Below are 20,033 nucleotides of genomic sequence, written 5' to 3' on the forward strand. Positions count from 1 at the left end.
ACATCTTTCCTTCCAAGAAGCACCTCTGAGTCCAAAGAGAGACTCTATCCCTCCTCAAGTTCCCATCTGTGAAAGTCATAGTACCATCACTGTTAACCATAATTTTCTTAGGTTAAAGATGAAATAACAAAGTTAGTTTTATGAATGAAGTAATTCTCTAGGGTCTTACCAAAAACTCTTGAGTGAATGGCATTCTTCCAAATGTCAACCCTTATAGAAAATTTTGGAGGCATTTTATATAGAAAAGAGAAAGAATCTTAAAAATTGAGTCAGATAACCAATGAGATTTCACATAGATTTAGAAAGACAGAAGATATAAAGGGTACTACAATGATGGTGGAGGGAGGATGTGAAGATTCTATGGAGTTTAGAAGTGGTATTGGGTCATTCTGCGAATTCTTGCATACTTTGACATTAAAGGTTTTCTAGATCAAAATGGGGGAATTTCTCAATCTGATACTCTATAATTCCATTTTTTTTTTATCAAAATAGGCTCTTAACCTCTAACTAACACTTGTAAATTTGAATGTTTGTCTCAGTATGTAAAGATGTCAGTCTACTCCATAAGGCCTATCTTCTACATCTAAAATGTTGACTTGGCTTGTGTCAATACTACCTTGAAAACTTAGTGACAGTAGTAATAAATTCCTTTACCTAGATCAGAAAACCACAAGATAAGAGACATCATAAATGAGGAGAGATCAATTCTATTGTTATTTGTAAACATTTACTTTCCAGTCTAAATGGGATTCTTGTCTATAGAAATTTGAAGTAAATATTATAAAATAGAAGTGGATCATAGGCCTAGAATTGGAATTGCTGGGTCAAAGGATATGAAGATTTTTGCTGCTCATTAGGCATACTTCCCTATTGCTCTCCAGAATGGGTGGATCAGTTCACAACTCCACCAGCAATCATCAATATACCAATCCTCCCACATCTTCACCAACATTGATCATTTTCCCTTTTTGTCATCTTAGCCAATCTGATAGGTATGAGGTTTTAGATGTTTTAATTGGCATTTCTCTAATCAATAATGATTTGGAGAATTTTTTCATATTACTATAGATAGCATTAATTTCTTCATTGGATAACTGTCTATTCATATCTTTTGACCATTTATCAATTGGGGAATGACTTGTAACCTTATAAATCTGATGTAATTCTCTATATATTTTAGAAATGAGACCTTTATCAGCACTCCTAGTTCTAAAGATTGTTCCCCAGCTTTCTGGTTTCCTTCTAATTTGGGTAGCATTGATTTTACTAGTGCAAAACTTTTTTTAATTTACCATAGTCAAAATCATTCATTTTGCAGTTTATAATGTATTCTATTTCTTGTTCAGTGATAAATTTGTCCCTTTCCATAGATCTGATTGATAGAGTATATCTTGGTCTATTAATTTATCTATGGTGTCAACCTTTATATCTAAATCCTGAACCCATTTTGACCTTATTTTGATATAGAGTGTGAGATGTGGGTCTATGCCTGGTTTTTGCCATATTATTTTCTAGTTTTCCCAACAATTTTTGTCAAATAGTGAGTTCTTATCCCAGAAGTCTTTAGTTTTGTCAAATACTAGATTATGGTAGACATTTACTATTGCTTCTTTCGAACCTATCCTAAACCACTGATACATTACTCTATTTCCTAACCAGTACCAGGTAGTTCTTATGACTGTCATTTTATAATACAGTTTTAGATCTGGTAGAGCTAGGCTAATTTTCTTTACTTTTTTTTTTTCATCAGTTCCTGCGGGGGTCCTGCCTCTGCGGGGTCCTTGGAACTTGACAGGAGGGATAGAGTCGGCAAAATGAGTTGAGTCAACAAGTGGGTAAAAGCAGGAGCAGGTTGACTGACTGTCAGCTGCTTAGATTTATTTTTATAGTCTCAGAATCATATGAAACAAGCAAACTAAAATCATTTCCTTGGTTACAAAAGTATACAGTTTTCATCATTAATCACATAGTTCATATGGTTACAAGTTTGATCATGTAGTGGTTACAAGTGTGATTATCAATCATGTAATTAATTTTCTTGTCCCTGCTCAGACTGTGATGACCTCAACCTGCCTGTTGCCTAGTTTGTTGCTGCATAGCAAAGTTATTGATTAAACAGAACTTTCCTTAGAATAATCTTTGACATAATTAGTTTAATGGAATGCTTCTATGATTTTGTACTGCATATGTAATGTTTTCGATATGCTCCCTTGACAACCTATAGTGAGGGTAGCTATGCTTGTCCACCTGTCCGTCGACTCCTTCAATAACTAATTTTCCTTTCAACCCTTGTTGGTAGACGCTACAGTTTCTATGGCTTTTTATTCTTTGCCAAATTAACTAAGGCTCTTAGAGTTCACATATTGGTTACCTATACTAACTATTCTCTCACCATCTTTATCATATATTCCTGTGTATGATAAGGGGGGCAAAACTGTCAGTTTCCCTGGAATTCTATCTGACCCATCTTGTATCTGGTTTCCCTATATATATTCTGACATCTCCCTGGAACTCCCAGTGCTGTGTCTTCCAAAGATTTCATAATGCTGAAGCCTTTTGTATGTCTCAGGGAGAGGCAGTCCTGTTAAATTTGGACAGAGTTCACAATCTGTTTTATTCAAGGAATTTCTCTGAAATCCTTCTTTTATAGTCATTCCACTATTAGGATGAGTAAGTTTTGCAATCAATAATAGACCTATAAATATGGGTATACATGGAATCCCTATTTATATATTGAAGAAGGAAATGTTGTTCCATCAGGCAGTGTGACTGCCCTGAGTCTTATTGCCGCAACTGTGTCAAACAGCTTAGAGATCCTGGCTCCCAACAAGTTCCCTTCCTATTCTTGACCTTATGTTGCTCCAGATGAATTTTGTTACTATTTTTTCTAACTCAGTAAAATAATTATTTGGTAGTTTGATTATTATGGCCCTGAATAAGTAATTTAATTTGGGTAGAATTGTCATTTTTTTTATTACTTAACCATGAGCAATTGACATTTTCCCAATTATTTAGATCTGGCTTTATTTGAGTGAGAAGTGTTTTATAATTGTGTTCATACAGTTTCTGAGTTTATCTTGGGAGGTAGATTCCCAAGTATTTAATGTTGTCTACAGTTACTTTAAATGGAATTTCTCTTGCTCCTCTTGGTCTTTGTTGTTCATAAATAGAAATGTGGATGATTTATGTGGGTTTATTTTATATTCTGCTACTTTGCTGAATTTGTTAATTGTCTCAAGAAGTTTTTTACATGATTTTCTTGGGGTGCCCACTTAAAGATAAAGATCAAGGGTTACTGCAAAACAAAGGAATTTGCATGCTCCAGGGGATTTTGAAACTGTTCAGAATTTATTATAAAAGCCTTACAAAGTATATAGGTTAAACTCCTAGAAAAGCATTAAGCACTTTGAGGACAGGCTAGCTAAATTTTGAGTGAGAATATGTGTCTGTGTGTTTGTGTGTGTGTGTGTATGAGAGACAGACAGACAGACAGCCTAGGCTGTGGCATGGGGGCCCATTGTGAACCACCAGGGACTAGCTTGGAAGCACATGGCCTAGGAAGGAAAAAGAGAAAGCCATCCTTGTGGATAGTGTCCAAGAGAGTGAGAGAGCCCAGAAGGGGCAGTGCTTCTTCTTAAATGAACTTCTGTAGTAAGTTGGTGCTTGGAGGGGGATGGGGGGTCTGCACCTGGGCCAGGTATCCTCCAATGGGCAAGCTATGTACTGATCCTTCCTGTCACAAGGTGCATGACCTCTAAGTTAAACTAAAAGCTGGTTGGAGGAGGAGTGAGGAGGGGTACAAATTTTACATTTAACCTAAAACAATAGAAGTCGATTGAGCATTAACAAAGTTTAAAAGATAAAAGATTACAGAATTTGTTTTTAATTATAAATTTCCTATATTCATAATTTTCTGCAGAGTAAAAGCTTTGCTTCCTCATTGTCATTTCTTCTTCAATTTATTTTTCTTCTCTTATTGCTAAAGTTGACATTTCTAATGCTATATTTTATATAAAATATTTGGTTAATGGTTTTAGATACTACTTATCATTTTAATGAAAACTCCATTTATTCCTAAAGTTTCTAGTGTTTTAAATAGGAATGACATTGTATTTTATCAAAGGTTTTTTCAGCATCTATTGAGATAATCTGATGATTTCTCCTGGTTTTGCTATTGATATTTTCAATTATGTTGAGTGTTTTCCTAATATTTAATAATTCCTGCCCTACCTGATCATGGTGTATTATTCTAGTAATAACTTGCTGTAGTCTCATTGCTAAAATTTTATTTAAGATTTTTGCATCAATATTCATTAGGAAGATTGGGCTATAATTTTCTTTGTTTTGGTTCTTCCTGGTTTAGGTATCAGCACCATGTTGGTGTCATAAAAGGAACTTGGCAGAACTCTTTTTCCTATTTTTTTGAAATAGTTTATGTAGAATAGGAATTAATTGTTCTTTAAATGTTTGGTAGATTTCATTTGAAAATTCATGTGGACCTGGAATACTCTCTATTTCCAAGAGATTTCTTGGATTTCTGGCTCCTCTGTTCTCCCTTCACCTTACTATGACTAATTATGTCAGCCCAGAAGGAAATGATAATTAATTGAGGCTGACCAATCAACACACAGTCAATAAATAAAGCTGTTAAGGAGAAATTAAATCAGAAGGGAATCCTGTGAATAATACATAGAAAAAGGAAGAGGAAGTCATATTAATGATTTAGAGAGTCAGCATACTTAGAAAGCAAATCTCAAAGTCAGGAAAACTTAGATTCAAGCCCACTCTCTGTCAAGCTCTGACCTAATCCTGGCAAGAGTGACACTAGGCAAATCATACATCCTCTTAGTGCCCTGAGGCAACTTTCTAAAACTATAATTGGCAAAATGAATATAAATGATAAAGGAAGTTTATTCAAAGGGAACTCCCTCCAGCACCATTCAGACCAAACAGAAAACTACCAGTGGCAGCTCAGCATGGCATAGAAAGAAGCAATTGCAGGAATTTTAAAAAGAGAGGGGAGAGTCTAGGAGAAAGACAGAGACTAATGAAAAGAATTAACCAGAATGGTATCGAGTAAAGAGCACGATGGTGAGAGTTAAAAGACTAGTTTTATTCTTGGATTCACTACTAACTAATTATGTGGCTTTGGACCCCTCTTCAGACTTTACCTCCAGCAAATGGAAAGGCTGGCTAAAATTCCTTCCAATTCTGACATTCTATGTTTGCCTAATTCTACAGAGGAGGAGTCAGGGAACCCACCTAAAACAACTGCCATTGCCAATATTTTCCTGAATTAAAATTTGGTGTTTGCCCATTTATTCCTAGTCATTAGCATCCCCACTCTGCCATTAACTTTTAAGTCCTTCCTTTCATTCACTGAAATGCAAGGAGTAGGTAAGAAAAGGTTCAGTGTTAAGGGGTGGGAGAGGAAATGCAGGGAATGAGAAAAGATGCCATTAGATACCATAAACAAGTGACCAACAAAAAACATTTTCCATTTCTTCCTTAGTGGTTGAACCCTACAATGCAGAACTACATAAGTATCTATATCCAAAACAAAGTGACAAGATCAGGTGAGCTGTTATTTAATATTGAGTCCTAGCTATACAATATGAGCATAAGATATATTCACTGGACTCTCTTGCCAACATATAAACTTTCTCATTATGGAAACTACCATTCCCACCTCTTTCCCCTAAAAATACCACCCTTTTCCAAATTATCTTTTATACCTGCTGCCTAGTTCACAGTTTTGGATAACCTTTAAGTTTCATGTTTCCTCCTTCAAAACAACTCAAAATTCTCTTCCAGATAGTTTTTTCATGATGTACTTCTTCTAGCCTACATTCTCCAACTAATACTTAAAGAAATCATTTAAGGAATAGGAAAAGAAAAAGAAAAAAATTAAACTCCGAAGCTATTTTTTAAAGTGAAAATAGAAGGGAAAGAGCAAGCAGAGGAATGGGATTAGAGCTGATCAAAATAGATTAATCAAAATGAATAGTAAAGGGCAAAGATGCAACCTAAAAGAGGTGAAGGAACCAAAAAAAAATACATTTCATATGAATATGAAACAATATTATTGGACCATAAGAAATGATGAAATGAATAGTTTCAGGGAAACCAAATATTATCTATATGAACTCCAAGACAGCAGGAAGTGAATCAAATCAAGAAAATAATTTATACAAAAATATCAATGCACTTCCACTTCACTTCTGACTTCTTGATTCCCTGACATTCTTAAAACAAGAATCAAATTTCTTGTTATAAATGAATGAAAAGAAAAACCTTCTAGAGTGAGAGAAAATTATACATTTTATTCACGAACCTTGTAAGACACACCTTGCAAGATGGGGTACCTCACCAGGCATGAGGCATGAAGTGGTCTTGGAACATTAGGTAATTTATGGTATTCAGAAACTCTTTCCCCTCCCTCTTGGATTTTCATAGGCTCTCAGAGTTTGAGTTACAATCTAAGAGGTCCACCCATTCCATGACATGCCCCTAATATGATCCCCCCACACACCATACAATACATGATATGCTAATGAACCCCAATGGTCACAGAGGTGTGTGGGTTAATATTCAGTTACCTAATTGCACAAACTCAGTTGCATTAGGTCAAGATCTCTAGGTCACTCTAGACTGGTTGAGAACAGGTTTGGAGTTCACTATCCCTGGAATGGGATTAGGAAAACTCTCCCAGTCCTGTAATTGGCTGGGTCATTCCCCCTTTGTAATGGATTCCCTAAGGGCTCCCCTCCACACCCTGTGAAGACCAACACCCTACATTCCTCACTTATCTTCTAAAAGAGGCATTTTCTAGTTGTTATACACTCCCCCCTCCCCACCTCAGTAATTGCTAGTGTGTTCCCACTGAGAAGGGACCATGGTTTTTATTTTCTTTGTATTTTCGATGTTTATTACAGTACCTGGAACATAGTATGCACTTAATAAATGCTTGCTGTTTGATGGACAACATTATAAAGAAAAACCTCTTTTGAAAGACTTGACAATTTTTGACTGTGATTCTAGAAAACGGATTATGAAGTGTGTTATCTACCTTTTGGCTGAGAAATGGTGAACTCAAAATGCAGAATGCATACCTTTTTGGACACAGACAACATGGCATTTTGTTTTGCTTAATTATGCCCTTCTTTTTCTTTTATCTTTTCCAAGGAGAGTAGCAGAATAAGACTGGAATGGTAGATAGTAACAAAGTGGGGAAGGGAAAGACAGGAAAAAGAGGACCATGGGAACATTTGTTAAAAGTTCAGGATATCCCCAATTGACAAATGGTCAAAGGATATGCAAAGGCAATTTACAGATGAGGAGATCAAAGCAATCCATAGCCATATGAAAAAATGCTCTAAATCATTAATTATTAGAGAAATGCAAATTAAAGCTTCCTTGAGGTACCACCTCATACCTCTCAGATTGGCCAGTATGACCAGGAAGGATAATGATCATTGTTGGAGGGGTTGTGGGAAATCTGGGACACTATTACACTGTTGGTGGAGCTGTGAACTCATCCAACCCTTCTGGAGAGCTATTTGGAACTATGCCCAAAGGGCAACAAAAATGTGCATACCCTTTGACCCAGCAATACCACTACTGAGTCTATACCCTGAAGAGATGAGGAAAAAGGGTAAAAACATTACTTGTGCGGAAATATTTATAGCAGCCCTGTTTGTGGTGGCAAAGAACTGGAAATCCAGTAAATGTCCTTCAATTGGGGAATGGTTTAGCAAACTGTGGTATATGTATGTCATGGAATACTATTGTTCTATTAGAAATCAGGAGGGATGGGATTTCAGGGAAACCTGGAAGGATTTGAATGAACTGATGCTGAGTGAGATGAGCAGAACCAGAAAAACACTGTACACCCTAACAGCAACATGGGAGTGATGTTCAACCTTGAAGGACTTGCTCATTCCATCAGCGTAACAATTGGGAACAATTTTTGGCTGTCTGCAAAGGAGAGTACCATCTGTATCCAGATAAGGAGCTGTGGAGTTTGAACAAAGTACAAGGACTATTCCCTTTAATTCGGAAAAAAAAAAAAAACCCAGATGTCTTATGGTTTGATCTGGTTACCTCTGAGAATTCTGTTCTCTTTAAGGATATGATTTCTCTCTCATCACACCCAATTTGGATCGAGGTACAACATGGAAACAAAGAGTGACGGAGTGCTATCTGTGGGGTGGGGGTGGGGGGAGGGAAGCAAGATTGGGGGAAAACTGTAAAACTCAAATAATATCTTTAATAAACATTCTATTGCTTTAAAAAAGAAGTTCAGGATAGTGAACAAAAGAGGTAAGAAAGAAGGAAGACAAGGTAATAAAGTAATAAGGAAGCAAGATTGTACCTACTACATATGTACAAAGAAAAGTAATATATATATATTTGTATATGTATATGAAAGATCTGCAGTTTCATGGCCAACCTACTTTTTCTGTTCTACATAAATTATAGTGACTTTTTTTGTGAAGTTCAGAATAAAAACCTTTATTTTTTATTTTTTAGGGTTTTGCAAAGCAATAGGGTTAAGTGGCTTGCCCAAGGCCACACAGCTAGATAAAAATCTTTTTAAAGCAAAACAATGATACAGTTACCAAAATGTCTGCAAAAGTTGTCCTAGGTCAGAAGAAGTATATCCATAAAAATAGAAACAAAATATAAAAATAGAGAGTTAATGAATTAAATACCTTTTTTTAAAATAGAGGAAAAAAATTATCTGGAAAAAGGCAAAAGAAAGAAATCTTGAACATTATAGGAGAAATAGATAAATTGGAAACCAAAAGGCTATGGCACTCAAAAATAAAACTAAAAACTGTTGTTGTTTTTTTTAAATTAACAGGAGCACAGTGGATAGAGTACCAGCCCTGGTGTTCAAATTTGAGTTCAGACACTTAATAATTACCTAGCTGTGTGACCTAGGGCAAATCACTTAACCCCATTGCCTTGTAAAACCCAAAAAAAAGAAAAAACAAGATTTACTTAAAATAGGTAAGGAAAATCAAAATAAAATAAAATAAAAAGTGAGCAAAGTGAAATTGCAACAGAATAAGAAAAAATTATTAGAAATTATATATAATATATGTCAACAGATCTATGAAGACAAAAGAAATAAAGGATAACTTTTACAATAAGTTAACAAGATGCCAATAATCTAATCTCAAAAAGTTCTAAAAGTAAAGGAACTATTAAAGAGGGGGGAAATGCATTGATAAATTGTGGAAAAATTCTACCAAACTTAAAAAATAACTAATATCAATATTACAATTGTTTTACTTGAGAAAGAAAGATGTGTCTTAAATTCCTTTTATGAGGCAAATATATTATTAATACCTAGAATCAGGACAGGGTAGCAAAATAAAGCTTTTTTTGATACAGAACAATAGTAATAACTAATACTGATTAGTTACTTGTTATAAATGAATGAAAAGGAAAACCTGCTAGAGTGAGAGAAAATTGTACATTTTATTCATGAACATTGCAAGATACTGGTACCTCACCTAGGAGTGAGGCATGAATTAGTCTTCAAAGTCAGGTAATTTATGGTCTTCAGAAACTCTTTCCCCTCCCTCTTGGATGTTCATAGGCTCTCAGAATTTGAGTTACAATCTAAGAGGTCCACCCATTCCATGACATGCCCCTAATATGATCCCCCCCACATGGTATGACACATGATATACTAATGAACCCCAATGGTCATGGGGGGGGGGTAGTATTCAATTACCTAATTGCACAAACTCAGTAGCATTGGGTCAGGATCTCTAGGTCACTCTTGACTGGTTGAGAACCAGTTTGGGGTTTGCTATCCCTGGAATAGGATTAGGAAGACTCTTCCAGCCTTGTGATTGCCTGGTCCATTCCCCCTTTGTAATGGATTCCCTAAAGGCTCTGCTCCACACCCTGTGAAGACCAACACCCTACATTCCTCACATTACTTAAATACAGTCCTGATAAACAATTTATAAAAAAAAATCATTCCTTATGCAAGTTGAATTTTTATCATGGATTCAAGGACATTTCAATTTTAGGGAAACAAGCAATCAACATAATCATGTTAAAAGCAATAACATCAAAAGCTACATGGTTTTCTCAATAAATACAGAAAAAAGCAAAGTATAAAATATGATTTAAAAAAACCTTTCAAAGTATAGGCAAAAAGATAGTTTTAATATCATAATGTTGCCAGGGGTTGGTGTAGCCAACTAAGATTGAGAGGCCTTGGAGTCAGGAGGACCTGAGTTCAAATCCAACCTCAGACACTTAATAATTGCCTTAGCTGTGTGACCTTGGGTAAGTCACTTAACCCCATTGCCTTAAATAAATAAATAAAAAAGATTGAGAGGCCTTGAAAGGTGAAAGAATTCACACACAGCTCTGGGATTTTAAAACTGTTCAGGATTTATTATACAAGCCTACAAAATTACAGATTAAAATCTTTTGTCCTCCTAGAGAAGCACCAAGCCTTGTAAACTGTTCAGAATACCAAAAGACTAGGCAAGGTTTGTTTGAGAGAAAGAGACAGACAGACAGGGAGAATTGACTGAGTGGAGAATCAGAAGTCTTTGCACCAGAAGAAAAGTTTAGGACAGGTTTTTAGAGTCTTGCCCATTCTCTGGGTACAGAAAGATCAGAAGGCTATGAGCAAAGGGGAAATCCCTCCCCCTCTACATGACTGAAACCAAGTTGAAAGACTGGAAGTGGGGGAGTAGGAATGAGATGTTACAGAATTTACATTTAACAATGGAATAAAAGGAGTCAATTTATATCACAGGAGCAGATATTTTTTTTGCTTGAACAAATTTTTATTTTCATGAATGATTTGCATATTTGTCTTTCCTCTCATTGAATCAATAATTGTTTTAATTTGATGCATTTGAAAAAAATCCTATTTTTGAGAAAAGGGCTTGCAAGAGTGCCAGCTATTGAGTACCATTTGCCTATCTACTAAATACTTAAAGTCGAACCAGATTTGTGAGTCTCAGGGAATGTGTATACAAAAAACACAGTCATTGGGAACAGTTTAATGGACCTAGTAGAAAATGCCAGCACAAATTTTAAAAAAGAGACTTGCTAAGGACTTTTCTACCAATCCTACAGCAGTCAGGCTAGGCACAGAAGTTCTCTGCCACTGATCTTGGAGAGCACATTTCAAAGCATGTTGGTTTGTTAGTGGCTGGGCTTGCTAGTACACCTTTAGTAGCTACAGTGACGATTAGGTCCCTGCTGCAAACTGTTGTTGGGACTTGGAAGACAGGGATGCTTGGGTTTGAATGCCGATTTAGAAACTTGGAAGCTGTGAGAACTTGGGCATAATACTTAACTTCTCTGTACCTCAGTTTCCTCACATGTAAAATGAGGCAAATGCAATCAATGGTCTCCAAGATCCCTTCCAGCTCTATATAGATGATGCCACGTTTTTGTTATTGTTTTTGTCTTTTTTTTCCTCCTTGACTCACCTTTCATTTGTATTAGGGCAGGTTTAGGAACTGACTTCATGGCTTGGCTACTTTGCTCCCTTGACCTCACCCTATTTAAAAATTAAATTCACCACAAGATGTCATAATTGGAAAGAGACCATACAGGTTATTTAGTCCAGCCTCACAATGACTTATCCAAGATCAATAGTTAATACTTTTTTTTTTTAGATTTTTGCAAGGCAAATGGGGTTAAGTGGCTTGCTCAAGGCCACACAGCTAGGTCATCATTAAGTGTCTGAGGTCGGATTGAACCCAGGCACTCCTGACCCCAGGGCCAGTACTTTATCCACTGCGCCACCTAGCTACCCCAACAGTTAATACATTGACAGTGGTGGCACCCAAATGTAGAATCTTCACCTCCAAATCAATCCCCTTCATTGTACTACTTCAGTCTCTTCATTTATAAAGGGATCAGCGTTGGGTTGAGCCTTTCCAGGTTTAACCCTAAATAGGCAGTTAGCTAGTACCATAATACCTAAGATGCCAGGCCCAGAATGGGGAAGACCAGAGTTCAAATACAGTTTCAGATACTTACTAGCTGTGTAACTCTGGGCAAGTTCCTTGTTTGCTTCAGTTTTTTTATCTGTAAAATGAAAGTGATAGCACCTACAATCCAGGGTTGTTATGAGGATTAAATGAGATAATAGTTATAAAGTATCTGACATACATTAAGAGCTATTTAAATGCTAACTATTATTCTTAAATAATAGGGGAGACACTAATTAATGGAGCCTCAACTTTGCTTTAGTTCACATCTATGATGTCAACAATGTGGTAAACTCCCTATATGAAAACACCCTCTGCTGACAAAGGCAGCAAGGTAAGGCAGCTAGGTGGCACAGGAGATGGATCTGGGGTTCAAATTCTGCCTCTGACACTTACTAGCTGTATTTAGTTTTGCTAATCTACCTCTCTCACTGAGAATCAAATGAGATATCTGTAAAATATTCTGTAAACCTTAAACTGTTGTGTCAATGCTAGTTATTATCATTACCATTATAAGTAGCTGTAAGTTATAATCTTAGAGAATTGCTAGGGGCACTGAAGCCAGTATATGTCAGTAACTAAACTGCCAGTTTCCAAGGCTAACATTCTATCCACTAGGCCACAATTAGGCAAAATATGAGAACAAAAACAAGGCTTTTATGCAGCAATGTAGAAATCATTTTATCTTGAGGCAACCTACAATGAGATCAGTAGATTAGAAAACAGATATGTGATTCTAGTGACATTCAGCAGATACATCATGAATTATATCAAACTAATATTCCCAGGATTAGCTAACTACAGGAGCAGGAAGTGCCGGTCAGTCTGTAGCTTCATATCCACTAATTTAGAGAGGCACAAGGAACTGAGAGATGATTGCATTCTGCTCCAGGATTTATATCTTCAACACACTTCAAATGCTCTTTCCTGTGTGCATCAGCTCAAAGGCTTCATTAATTTGTTCAAAAGGCAGGTTGTGAGTCACAAACTCATCAACTTTGATTTTCTTTGACATGTATTCCGACACCAGTTTTGGGACACTTGCTACACTCTTCCATCCTCCAAAGGCTGTCCCCTTTCCATGTACGGCCTGTAACGAGCTGAAAAGGACGAGTGGAGATCTCCTGACCTGAAGCAGCGACTCCTATCACACTGACTCCCCATCCTTTGTGGCAGGGCTTCCAGGGCCGCTCTCATGACACCAACATTACCGATACACTCAAAAGAAAAGTCCACTCCTCCATCGATCATTTCTACCAGCACTTCCTGGATCGGCTTCTTGAAATCTTGAGGGTTAATACATTCGGTGGCTCCGAACTCCTTGGCCTTTGCAAATTTGTCTTTGTTAATGTCCACCCCAATGATGCGGGAAGCGCCTGCTACCTTACAGCCCATAATCACAGCCAAGCCAACACCTCCCAGGCCAAAGATGGAGCAAGTAGAGCCAGGCTCCACCTTGGCAGTGTTGATAGCGGCACCATAGCCAGTTGAAATGCCACAACCCAGCAGGCAGACTTTATCCAGGGGAGCTAAAGGATCAATTTTAGCCACAGATATATCAGCCACAACTGTGTATTCGGAGAATGTGCTGGTCCCCGTGAAATGAAAAATTTGCTTCCCTTTGCAGGTAAATCGGCTTGTATTATCAGGCAGCAATCCTTTCCCTTGAGTAATTCTTATCTTCTGGCAAAGATTTGTTTTAGGATTCTTGCAAAATTTGCATTCTCCACACTGGGGAATGTAAAGTGGGATGACAGTGTCACCTGCTTGAAACTTAGTTACTCCTTCACCAACATTCTCCACAATTCCAGCTCCTTCATGTCCCAAAATCACTGGAAAACATCCCTCTGGATCTGCCCCACTCAGAGTATAGGCATCAGTATGGCAAACGGCCGTGGCAAGAATCTTAATTCGAACTTCATGAGCTTTTGGTGGTGCAACTTCGATTTCTTCTATAGAAAGAGGCTTGCCAGCCTCCCAGGCCACGACAGCCTTGCATTTTATGACCTGGGCCGCCATGTCCTGCCGCCTCCCGCGCCGCAGCAGCGATGGGCCGGGCCCGTGAGTGGCCCGCGGCACCGCCCTCCAGCAGATAATATTTTTACAAAATTTCAGTATGAAGGATTACAAAATCTGTTTCCAATTACAAAACTTCTATGTCCATAACTCCCTGCATCAAAATGTACCTATAAAATTAAAAGCAAATATCATATGCAATGAGAATGCACTAAAATCTTTCCCAATGAATAAAGGATTAAAAGAAAGACGCCCACTCTCCTTGATATTTAATATCAGGGAGCAAAATTAGCATTACCATAAAACAAAAGAGATTAAAGGCATAAAAATAGGCAAAGGTAAGAATAAAATATCCCTAGTTGCTATTAAAATTAAAGTTTACTTAGAAAATTAAGGGGAAACAACCAAGAAATTTAGAAAATAGCTTTAGCAAAGTTACAGGTTATAAAATACATCCAGGAAAAAAAAGGCATAATCAATGAGGCAATAATAGAAAGGGAAGTCCCCTTCAAAACAATTACATAATACACAAAATAGGTGAGTGAATCAACTGAAGCACACTCAATGCCTAATAGATTCAATTACAAATTGTTCTTTAAGAAAATCAAGAATAACTTAAATAGGTGGAAGAATATTCAGTGCTCATGATTGGATCTTATTAATGTAATAAAAGTGACAATCCTATCTAAGTTAATTTACAAATTTAGTGCTATACTAAGTCCTATACTAAGCCTCCTTTAATATATGTTTGTATGTATATATATATATATGTGTGTGTGTGTGTACACACACACACACACACACACACACACACACACACACACACACACATATTGTCTCCTTTAAATTGTCAAAGGGATATTTGACTGAGATAAATAAAATGACGAGCCTCAATTGTAGAAACAAGGGATTCAGGATTTAAAGGGAAATTTAATAATAGTAGGAATAAAGGAAGAATAGTTCAAAACCTCAAATTAATTATAAGACAGAAATTATCAAAATCATTTAATGATACTAATACCGGTATTGGTTAAAAAACAAAAAAGTAGATCAGTGAAACAGATGAAAGGTGGAAAAATCAAATGGAAACCAGACTGGTCTGGGCATAACCCAGCTCAGGTAGTGAATGTCTAGTTTGTTTTATTTGGAGCCCACTGCAACCTCTCCTATGTGGGAGGAGTAGCCTCCTTTGATTGCCTGCCACATTAAAATTGGTGAAACTAATCCACTTGATCTTTTTTCCCTGCTCTATTTTTCTTTCATTAGCACTCTTTTCAGCAGAGGGTGAAAATACCAGTTCACCCATGTGGTAGGAAATGCACACTTCCATATCACCTGAATTGGGTATGTCTAGACCAGTCAGTAGATAAAAGTGTATAAAAGGATGCAACTTAAAAGACTATTATTACTCAGCACAAATGAAAAAAGCCAGAAAATAGAGAATACCTGTACAACTTCTTGAGTGGAAGACGACCAAGATCAGAAGCAAACTTCTCAAGTATCTATGTTCAGTAAGGGTCTGCCTCTATTTTTCTCAGATTCCTCAACTGTAAAATGGGCTTAATTATATTGCATACCTTATAGTATTATTGTGAGGATCTAATGAGAATATATAGTCGTAAAAATTACTTAGCACAGTGCCTGGAATATATGAGGTACAATATAAATGTTTAATGTCCATCCTATAAGGGTGAACTGCCACTAGGCAGAGTAGAAGTTGGTTAATGGTGGGGGCCAAATCTATAAATATGGAACATTTCCCTTTTTTCTGCATTTATAGTTTTTCTAAAAAAAAAAATCTTCTTGTTTCTTCTTCCTTATAAGGGATGACTCTCTAGAACAGGGATGGAGAACCTTTTTTTTTTCTGTGAAAGGCCATTTATTTATAAAATCATTCACAGGACATATAAAATTATCAATTTCAAAATTACCCAGCTATATTTGATCAAACATTTAATTGTTTAGGAGCTAAAATCTCCTAGATTTATTGAATTTTGAGTCCCACTTGCAGCTGCCCTTGCAGCATCAGACAAGTGATTTTGTGGGCTCACAATGTCAAAACAAAAAATAACAAGAGAAATATCTATCTATCAACTCTTTATTTCATTTATAGGCTAAGAGGGTGCAATTTATAAGATTCAAATGAAGTAACTCAAAATTTAAGAAGGAAATATCCTTTATAGGTTGCAAAGGTTACCACTTGAAGTCTGAAAACATACATTTATTTTTTTCTCTTTATTACGTTACTTGTGGGGTGACTCATTTCCTTAGAATTTCTCTGTCTAGGGGCTGTTAGGTGGCAAAGTGAATAGAGTCCCCCCCAGTACCTGAGTTCAAATCCAGCCTCAGATACTTGATAATTACCTAGCTATGTGGCCTTGGGCAAGCCACTTAACCCCATTTGCCTTACAAAAAACTAAAAAAAAAAAAAAAAAAAAAAATTTCTCTGTCCAACTCTGCTTCTTCACAAATAAGTATTAATCATGAAAACAGTGTTTTGTTCCCAGGAACAAGTCCTAGACTGAATAGGAGTATGACCTGGATATTATGCTTCTTTTATTTCTACATACACTTGCTCAAATACCCTTTCACTTTCATGAATTGTTTGTGTCCCTGAATAGGGACCATCTCTCTTCACTCTGCTACTCCATCTATCCTGCCTAGTTCAATGTTAAGGGTATAATTGATACTTAGTGAGAGTTGCTTCCCATAACAGGCATACAGGAATTCATCTTATGGTTGTTCCTCATTCATTCTTAGTCTGAAGATCTCATTAGTTCTTGAGGCAATTGACACATTCTATTTTTGGAGTATGAGAGATACGTGATGAAATGAGGACTTGGCAGTGGTGTGAAGGATGGGTTGAAATAGCAAGAGAGAGAAGAGAATTCATTCAGGAAATAAGTGTAAAAATAGAGGTCATGGAGTAATAAGACTTAAACCAGAGTAAAAGTAAGGGGAAAAAAAAGAAAAGAGCAAATAGAAGATGTTTCAAAAGACCAAAATTCAGTGACTGAATCAATGTGGTGAATAATATTGAATAGGAGACAAAAAAAAATCCCATGCCTATAAAAAGAAATGGAGAACTAGGAGGTGAAACTGTTTTGAAGGAACTTTTAGTCAAGTTGAGTTTGAGATGTAAATATTTTATTGCGGGAGTGCTCAAGAATGGAATAATTGTGAGTCAGAGTCAAAGTCAAAAGAATAGATGAGTTCTCTAAGGGATAGTGACCACAGAACTAAGCATCAAGTTTTGAGAACTACCCTATAGTCTGAGGGCAAAAAGAACAGAAGAGAAAAAATGGTTGGAAAGGTAGAAAGAGAAACAGAATAGTATATATCTCAGAAACTCATAGGTGGGGGAGCTTTGATGAGAAGATGAAGTTGAATTAAAGACTGAATGAAACATTCTTCCTTTTGAGGCAATTTATCCATTGGTAAAACAGAGTCAATCTTATCTGAACTTCCCACCTCATAGGGTTGAAGGAAAGTTTAAATAAGATATGTATAAAAGGCTTTGTAAATATAAAGGATTACATGAAAGAGTTCTTTTCCTCTTTATATTCTTAAGTAAAGCTTGCTAGGCAGATAAATGTAGATTTCATTTTTTTCGTGCTATGTTGAATAAGTTAAAATAATGGAATCTCATGTCTTTTTTTTTTTCAGGGCAGTGTTTTTTGAATTGCCATGATCAGAAAGGTAAATAGACTTCAGATTGATAGGTAACTAATAAATGTTTTTGTACACAGGAGGAAAAAATAAAATATTGTCTCCTTTACAATATATCTTAATAGATTAGTGTAGAACTGATTATTAAAATATTTATTTATCCATCTATCAATTCTTCATACATTCCTTATTGGAATTATGCTTTCCCTTTCAAAAATGTCCAATTTCTATACATTCATAAAAGGAATTTTGAATTCATAATTAACCTTTTTAATAAGTATTTTCTAAGTGCCTACTATGACAACAATGAAAATACAAAGACAAAATTGAAGTAACCCCTGCCTTGGCAGCTAGGTGATCCCAAAATTAGAGCACTAGGTTTAGAGTCAAAAGAAAATCTTAGTTCAAATCCAATCTTGGACTCTGTCTGGCCCTAAACAAGTCACTTAAACCAAACTTGCCTCAGTTTCCTCAATTATAAAAATGAGAATAGTTAATATAAATACCTCACAGTGTTGTTACAAGATTAATATTTGTAAAATACCTGGCACAGTAGTAAGCTACGACAGATTCTTATTCTCTTGTTCTTCTTCCATCTGCTCTATCAAAGGAGAGCAATGTACATAAATAAGTGGATGCAAAATAAAAGCAATGTAAAATTGGGGGGAGTAGGGCACTAGCAGGTACAGTTAGGAGCATGGTCAGTCTGCATCCAACCAAAAGCCAGTGATCTAATTCTACCAGCAGGAAATCTTTACATTTAATAAAGGGAATATACTCTGCCTATCATCAACTCACATTATTCATACTATCTTGCTTCATGCTATCTTGGGGTAGGGGAAAAGGTGAGAACCAAATATTACTCCCCCCCTCCAAAGAAAAGTACACATTGCATTTTTCAATGCATTGTAGTTTACATGTTTCTCCAAAGGATCCCTTCCACAACACTCAGAAATAATTGTATTCATCCTGTCTCCTACAACTCACTTAATGTGTATCTTTGTGTGTTGTTGTGGGATTTTTTAGCCTGGTGCGAGATGTCCAACTGTAAGTGTCTTATCAATTCCATTACTTCTAGTTCCAACTACCAGCTCTGAACAAAATCAAATACCAAGACCGATTTGAAGAGCTTGAAAACTGACTCTTCTCCTGGCACTGAGTTCCTCCCAACTCTCAGTTGCCACATGGTCCCTCCCAATCAGGTCTTGATGGTCTGCAGATCACAGAACTGAAATTGTGTTTAGCATGTTCTAAATTAAACCTGATGTTTTGTTTCTTAACATAATTTCACTTAGGCTGGGAAACAATGCCCTAAAGAATTTGGCATGTTTTCCTAACACTAATCATGTTCATATCTGGGTAAAAGGATTTTCTTCTCACTCTTGCTTCTCTATTACTCAGATGCCCCAGGCTCATCATTTATGGAATATCCTGCCTACCAAGACTAGATCCCATTTTCATCTGACAGCCACTGTAGTTGATTTCATTCAGAGTGGAATTATGGTCCGTGTTGTTCCTAATACATATTCCCCTTCCCAAGTTGGAATGGAAATCTATCTTCTCCAACACCTGGCAGGCAGCCTTACCCCAAGGCAGTAGTAGTCCTTAATCTGGGATCTAGGAAATGTTTTTAAAATAAAATTTTGATAACTATATTGCAATATGATTGGTTTCCTTTTATAATTTTATTTTTTATATTTGAAAACATCACTTTGAGAAGAGCTCCAAAGGCTTCACCAGTTGTCATTGACCATTGCAGGGGTGGACACACACACACACACACACACACAAAGAGACACAAACATACATGTGCACAAAACCCATTTTAAGGCATCCATTTTTTTACCTTTTTTTTTTTTTTTTTTAGGATTTTGGAAGGCAAATGAGATTAAGTGGCTTGCCCAAGGCCACACTCTAGGCCAGATTAAGCATCTGAGGCCGGATTTGAACTCAGGTTCTCCTTACTCCAGGGCCAGTACTCTATCCACTGTGCCACCTAGCCACCCCAAGGCATCTATTGTTTTTACCAAGATAAAAAATTCCCCAGACTATTAATCCTGCCTAACAATGCTACATTGACATCTTCTGGTGGCAAATGGTTATTGTAGTTGTTCAACAAATAGTTGATAGAGCTCAGAAAACAATAAAGAAAAGAATGGAAATTAAAATAGAAAAGAATGAAAAAAGTGACAGCAAGGAAATATAAAAATAAGTGTTATACTAATATTATGCATCTGCCTCTCCCATAAAATTTTCCTGTTGGGTCATGACAGAAAAAAATTGAGGGGCGGTTAGGTGGTGCAATGGATAAGAGCGCTGACCTTGGAGTCAGGAGTACCCTAGTTCAAATCCGACTTCAGA

At 36.5% G+C, this 20,033-nt stretch overlaps 1 protein-coding gene and 1 pseudogene across 4 annotated transcripts in view; both read right to left on the minus strand.

Moving 5' to 3' along the window:
- LOC141523442 (butyrophilin subfamily 3 member A3-like) overlaps nt 1–20,033 on the minus strand; it is a 64,297-nt gene that overhangs the window by 41,620 nt on the left and 2,644 nt on the right. The window lies entirely within an intron of this gene.
- LOC141523444 (alcohol dehydrogenase class-3 pseudogene) lies at nt 9,191–14,038 on the minus strand (annotated as a pseudogene).

This window comes from Macrotis lagotis, chromosome 5, assembly GCF_037893015.1.
Source record: "Macrotis lagotis isolate mMagLag1 chromosome 5, bilby.v1.9.chrom.fasta, whole genome shotgun sequence".
Taxonomy (NCBI): domain Eukaryota; kingdom Metazoa; phylum Chordata; class Mammalia; order Peramelemorphia; family Peramelidae; genus Macrotis; species Macrotis lagotis.